Source organism: Cricetulus griseus, chromosome 8, assembly GCF_003668045.3.
Source record: "Cricetulus griseus strain 17A/GY chromosome 8, alternate assembly CriGri-PICRH-1.0, whole genome shotgun sequence".
Lineage (NCBI taxonomy): Eukaryota > Metazoa > Chordata > Mammalia > Rodentia > Cricetidae > Cricetulus > Cricetulus griseus.
In genome coordinates, this window is record NC_048601.1 from 43,793,770 (window position 1) to 43,800,598 (window position 6,829).

Sequence of the window (6,829 nt, forward strand, 5' to 3'; positions counted from 1 at the left end):
ACGCCGTCCTAGAGTCTCATTCACCCCATGGCTCCTGACTCTCACTGCCAGCCAGACTCTGGGCTGGGCTTAGGGACTTCGGGGCCAGTGTGGCAGAGATGGCTCTGGTGTCTAGTCTCCAGGGGAGACAGTGAAGGTTGACAGCTGAGCTAAGGAAAGGGGATAGCCGTGAGAAGAGCTACCGGAGGAGAATCCATGGGAGGCTCTGGGCAGATGGGAGCTGACTTGCCACAGGGTTGGGACAGGTGTCCCTGAGGAAGTGGCACTTCCCTGAGATCTACCAGGATAGATGGATGTTCCAGGCAGACACCATATGCTGCAAGCAAAGCCTCCTAGGAGCTCAGGACTGAGGAAGAAAGGGCCCCATGGGGCAGGACCTTGCACCAGGGACGGATGCCCTTCCAGCTTGTTATTACCATGAGTCACTCTGAGAACAATGGCAAACATCATGTTTGGGAAAGAGGGGCCCAGCTGTGGCTTGGGAAGGGGTGGGGGTGGGGGAGCACACACAGGGGATGTAACCCCACTGGCCAATGCAGCCTTCCCTGTATCCTGCATGGTGCCGCCCCACCCCCATTTCTGCACAGGGTCATGTTCAGCTGGAAGTCACACAGTCGGTACTCTGTTCACACATGCCCTCCGAGGCTCCTTCTAGATGCTTCAGGGTCTAAGATGCAAGATCAGAAGTAGGAAGAGCTGAGAGGTACTCCGGGAATATATGCAGCATGCTGCTCTCTTGCAGCCTCACTGGGGGCCCCAGCTGCCCCCTTCTCTCCCTGCAGTCCAGGCCTGGCCTAGCTGGTCTCTCTCTAGCCTCCTGTTGTGGGCAGGAAGGGAGAAGCAGGGACACCGCTTGGCTTCTAGAGGGCACAAGCCGGTTTGTCTGTTTCACTTCCCTGTTCATGAGCCGGAAGGCAGCCCATGGCCACATGCGGCTGCCTGAGCTGCTGCCCTGTGATCTTGGTGCTGGGAGACTGTGTGAGTGGCCAGTGGCCAGCATTTGAGGTTCTACAAGGGCAGAAGGGGAAGCAGATGGCTGTATCCCCCTGGCGGATGAGAGGTTTTGCAGTGTCTGGTGAGAGAGCCAGAGCAGTATGGGTTTTGTGGCCAGATGGGAGCCCCAACTCCACCAGCTCCTGGCCAAGTGGCCTGGGCCAGATTGGTGCTGCTTGAGGCTTGTGCAGCTGGGTATGAGCTGGCCGCACTGTTCACTGCACAGGGCTCTGGAAATGTAGGCTTTGCCTGTTGTTCAGGCTGAGTGGTACACTTTCAAAATGAGGGAAAGCCGTGCCTCTGGAGGGCAGGATGCGCGGTGCATGGGGTGTCGGGGGAGCTCTTCTCTAAACAACGCTGTTGGCCATCTCTCACAGACTCTTCTTGCACGGCAGGGTGCTCTGGGCAGGCAGCAAGGCCTGTGGGGGATGAGGGGGAGAACGGGAGACTCTGTCTGGGCTTCAGCTGATTCAAATGTAACTCTTCTCACCTCTTTTCCTTCCTCCCTTCCTCCAGCTCACCCTTCTCCCCGTCCCCTCCTGTCTTTCCTCCACTTCTTCCCCTCCTGTGTTCTTTTGTCCCACCCTGACTCGTGATGGCAAGCACCCAGTTTCAGGCTGGAGTAAAAGAGCCTTAAAAATCTAATCGTGGGCTTCAGCATGTGGAGAGACAGAGGGTTTGGAGCATGCTCCATAGGCTTCAGAACCCCTCCTCTCCCCTGCTTTCCTTCCCTCCCTCCCTCCCTCCCTCCCTCCCTCCCTCCCTCCCTCCCTCCCTCCCTCCCTCCTCCACCTCCTCCTATCCTTTACCTTTCCCCCCAGTCCCAGGGAAATCTTAGTGGGGTGAAAGGGAACAAGGCAGGGAAGGACTTTGCGGTGGGATGGAGCTGGGAGGGTCAGGCTGGGGAAATCACCACGCTGGGAAACTGGGGGTATCACACATGGCTGCTCCTTGAATGTTCTGTGAGTGAGCAGCCCTGCTGTTCGGCCCAGAACCTGCTGGTCTGGGGATTCTCATCAGCGACAGGTAAGCATTTAAATGTGAGTTCTCTACAGCAGTGTGGGGCTAACCACCGATTCTGATGCCTGCTCATTGTGAGCCCTGTGCAGCCAGCCTAACAGCCTTGTGCCTCTTTTATAGAGTGTACATGAAGGTGCAAACCTGCCTCGAAGGGTAGTTAGAGGATGAAATGAATTCCCAAATGTCAAGAGCTCAGATTGTGTCTGATTCAATAGTGAGCACTGTGTGTTGGGCTCAGTGCTCTTGGAGTCTGCTTAGCCCTTAACCTTTAGCCTAGGAATCTGAGGTTACAGAAAGGAGGTGACGTGTGCAGGGCATCGGGTACAATAGGAGCTGCTTCACAGGGACGCATAGTCCCCCTTTTACACCCTTAGTCAGGTGCCTTTTCAAAGCAGCCACAAGCCCCAGAGATGATCAAGGGTTTGCTTAAAGGGCCAGGGCCAGATACAGGGGCAGCATTCAGTCACATCTCTCTTGGCATGGCTGTAATGCCCCGAGAGACAGCTGTGGTGGGTTTGGGGAGAAACCACTGTATCTGAGAGGGAAAAAGAACAAAGTCTTCCATCCCCATGGGATGACAGGAAGCACTAATGACTGCCTTCCTTTCCCCCTTCAGACCTGCCCCACACTCTCCTGGTTCTGGTTGGACGAGACCACTGCTTGACTTGCCATCACGTGGTATGTGTCAAGTGTCAAGAGGGACTCCCTGTCTGCTGAGGGCCAGTGATTGCTTGACTATGTCTCCTTTCTGGGGAAGAAAGCAAAGATTCTTCATTGGTTTTAGAGATGCTGGGAAGGAAGTGACGGGGAGGGGTGGGGGATGTTTCTGTGCATCATTGCACCTTGGCTCAGCCTGCCTTCCCATATGAAGAGGTGGGCAGAATATTAGCCTCCAAAAAACCAAGAGATGAGAGGTTTCTGGCTTGAAATCCCCACTCTGACATGTTCCGTTATCCGAGTTACGTTCCCTCTCAGTTTCCATATTTGTATGTTAAGAAAAAAAAACTTGGAAATAGTCAGAGGATGACTGCATGCCCTTTGGATGCTACTCTAGCGTCCTGCCAGTGTCCTGCCTGGTGACATCTAAAGCTTTGGGCATGGGCTGCATGCAGATGTTTTGTCAATAACATTCTGTTGGAATACAGCCACGCCCATCCGTGAGTGTGGTGACTGGTACATCTGCTGCTGAACTGAGCGGCAGCATCAGGGACCAGGAAGCTGAAAATGATTGGCTGCCCCTCTGCCACATGTGCCTACTGACCCCACACTGTGATCTGATTTACTATTTACTTGGTGTTTGGGCTGGGCTTGGGAACATGCAGTGCTAATTTTTGGAAGATTGATAACTTGCAAATAATTTGGTTCTATCATCCACAAATGACTTGTCTAATATAAACAGTACCCTTAAAGAATAGGAGTTCATTGACCTGGAAGACACGCCTCATCACAGCGTCTAACTTCAAGACTGTACTCTAGCATTCATTCTGCCTGTTGCCATGCTTTATACTTCACACCGAGCCTTTCACATTGACTACCTCACCCTTCTTGCTCCCACACCGATGGATTGAAGGAACCCTCCAATCCCAGCACTCAGAAGGCAGATGCAGGAGTCTGAAGGCAGCCTGGTCTATAAAGTGAGTTCCAAACCAGCTCAGGATATATAGCCAGACTTGGTCTCAAAAAGCAGGAGCAAAACAAATCGAAAACAAAGGAACCCTCAATAGGTGCACATTTTCATTTGCACAAGCTATGCTTTTTTTTGTATGTATGTGTGTGTACACATGCACATTCATGTGTGAATATGGGTATATGCTACTGTGTACATGTGAAGGTCACAGGACAAGCTGGGTGTTGGTGCTTACCCTCAACCTTGCTTGAGACAGGCTAGCCCTGTTTTTCCTGCTGGGCACCTCAAGCTAGTTGACCTTTGTACTTCAGAGGAGTTTCCTGTTTCCTCTTCCCAACTGCCCATCGGAGTGCTGGGATTTCACAATTACTTGAGTTGAATGCCTGGATTCTGTGTGGATTCCAGGGATTCGAACTCATGTTCTCTCACTTGCACAGCAATTACTTTCACCCCTAACCATCTTCCTACTTTTGGAAAATGATACTTTGATATATACATTGAAGATGGGGCCCGGTCGGAGAGTCAGCAAACAGTGGTGTGGGGAGCCCCTCGGTTGTTCCAAAGGCAAATTCTAAGGATATGCATGAAGTCAGGGTCCCTAATTTCTCCACCAATCTGAGCAGCTCCATGGGTAGATAAACCTGCCTTCTGTTTTGTGACTTCAAATGTAAAATTCCTTGGTGTCAGGGAAGAAAAAAATATTTTGTTGTAAAGAGAAACAGGTTGTCCCATAGTCTAGGGACTGTGGGCAGTTTCCTGGGAGGCATATGGAGCAAGCAGGCCTGCTAGGCTGCTAGGGCCTGTGCATTCCTGGGCCGAGGCTGTGACAGGCCTCTGGGCTATCTGTGGCTGGCTGGAATGCTGTGTATTTACACTCCTTCAGAGCAGAAAGAGGCCTCTGGAGACCAGGCTGGAATACCAACAATTCCCCCAGGCTTTAATGAGGGAAAAAAAAGTGTGCCTTTCCTTCCTAATTTTGTTTCTTAAACAAATCTAAGCACAGTTACACAAAGCATGGTCTGTGGTATCTGGTTATTGGCAATTTCTCATGAGAAAATTCTGGAAACCCGTGGGACTTCTTGCATGCTGGAGGACTGCAGAGCCCACTGAGGGCTTGCAGGGTGGGTGTCTAGGACTCTGGTGACTGCTCCGGAGAGAAAGGGGAAGAGGAATGAGTTTCCAGTTTGCTGTGTTCTGTTTTCCCCATCAATCTGGCATCTGATTCATCTATTTTCAACAGTAGGACTCCCTAGCAATAAGATAAAGATCCACTCCCTAGCTCTGGAGAGGGGTGTCTCTGGGCTCAGTGTAGCCACAGCCTTCATGGAGCCAGCCTGTCTTCTGCCCTGCTCCTCCCTGGGAACTCTTGAGAACAGGGCCTGTGTGGAGTGGATTAGAAGATCTGAGCTGGGTGTTTGTGTTTGCATGGGCTAGATGGGTGAGATGGTCCCACTGTATTGGCTCTCCAGTTTTCTTGGACTAGCTTTAAAATCATGTTTTTCATGGTATGTACTCATATATGGGTTTTAGACAAAGAGTAAAGGATTACCAGCCTACAATCCACACTGCCAGAGAAGCTAGGAAACAAGAAGAACCCTAAGAGAGACATACATGGAAAGGGTCAAGATCCCCTGAGGAAATCGGGAGCACGGGAAGACGGGGGAGGGAGCTAGGAGAATGAGAAGGGAAGAAGAGGAGGGATGCAGAGGACATGAGGGAGCAGAAAGGTTGAGTCAGGGGAAGAATAGAAGATAACAAGAATGGAGATACCATAATAGAGGGAGACATTTTAGGTTTACAGAGAAATCAGGCACTAGGGAAATGTCTGGAGATCTACAAAGATGACACCAGCTAACAATCTAAGCAACAGAGGAGAGGTGACCTTAAATGCCCTCCCCTGATAATGAGATTGATGACTGATTTATATGCCACCTGATAGCCTTCATCCAGCACCTGGTGGAAGGAGAAGCAGACACCCACAACTAATCACAGAACTGAACTGGAATCCAGATGCAGAGAAGGACGAGTGAAGAGCAAAGGGTTCCAGATCAGGCTGGCGAAACCCACAGAAACAGCTGACCCTAACATTGGGGAACTCTTGCTTCCCAGACTGATAGCTGGGATACCAGCATGTGACTGATCCAGACTCCAGGAACATGGGTTTCAGTGAGGAAACCTTGGAAATCTACAAGGCCTCCTGTAGTAGTTCAGTACTCATCCCTAGCATAGGTGTGGACTTTGGGAGCTCATTCCACATAGAGGAATACTCCCGGAGCCAAGACACACGGGGGTGGGCCTAGGCCCTATCCCAAAGGATATGATAGATTCTGATGACACCCTATGGAAGGCCTCACCATCCAGGGGGCGCAGAAAGGATATGTGATAGGTAGGGTTTTAGTTGGAGGGGTGGTAGGGGAGGAGGGATGGGAGAGGGAACTGGGATTGACATGTAAAACAATCTTGTTTCTAATTCAAATAAAAAAATCTGCAAAAAAATGGAGAAAAAAATAAAATCATGTTTTGTTTTGTTGAATTTATAAAATTGCCAACTCTCCTATACACAGAGTCTCAATGTGTAGCCCAGGCTCACCTCATTTTCCTGGCTATAATTAACCTTGTAAAAATAATAATGGTGATGATTAATACTAATAACAACAATATTATTATTCGTGTGTGTGTGTGTGTGTGTGTGTGTGTGTGTGTGTGTGTGTGTGTGTGAGTGTGTGAGTGTGTGTGTGTGAGTGTGTGAGTGTGTGTGTGTGTGTAGTGTGGGCTTGCACATGCCATGGCTCATGTGGAGGGAAGAGGACAACTCTATGGAATCATTTCTCTCCTTGCTTGTAGGTCTAGGGATCAAGCATTATTACCTGCTGACCATCTCACCTGCCTCTAATTAACTATCCACAAAGTTTTCACCTTGGTGATATTTGTGCACCCGAAATCTGAGAACCCATCACTTCTGTCTAGTTCTAGAACATTCCATGAGCCTTGCATTAAGTTCAGTATCTCATCACTGAGACAGAATGCCTGGCAGAAGCAGCTTGGGGGAGGAGAGGCATACTCTGGTTTTTGGTTTCAGAGGGAACAGTGTACCAGCTCTTTTCTTTTGGGCCACCAACCATCTCCCAAATCATGTCATGGAGACTTATTAGTTATCAGTGTTTGGCCTAAGCTTATGCTCATTTCTGG

At 50.1% G+C, this 6,829-nt stretch overlaps 1 long non-coding RNA gene across 2 annotated transcripts; it reads left to right on the forward strand.

The window, feature by feature from the left end:
• The first annotated feature begins 599 nt into the window (after positions 1-599).
• LOC107978642 lies at positions 600-5,632 on the forward strand. 2 transcript variants are annotated; one of them, XR_004771071.1, is made up of 4 exons: positions 600-703; positions 2,630-2,691; positions 3,413-3,647; positions 5,580-5,632. It is a non-coding gene; the product is annotated as an uncharacterized LOC107978642 (long non-coding RNA). The 2 variants fall into 2 exon arrangements; XR_004771070.1 differs by lacking the exon at positions 600-703 and adding an exon at positions 1,786-2,019.
• The last annotated feature ends 1,197 nt before the right edge of the window (positions 5,633-6,829 follow it).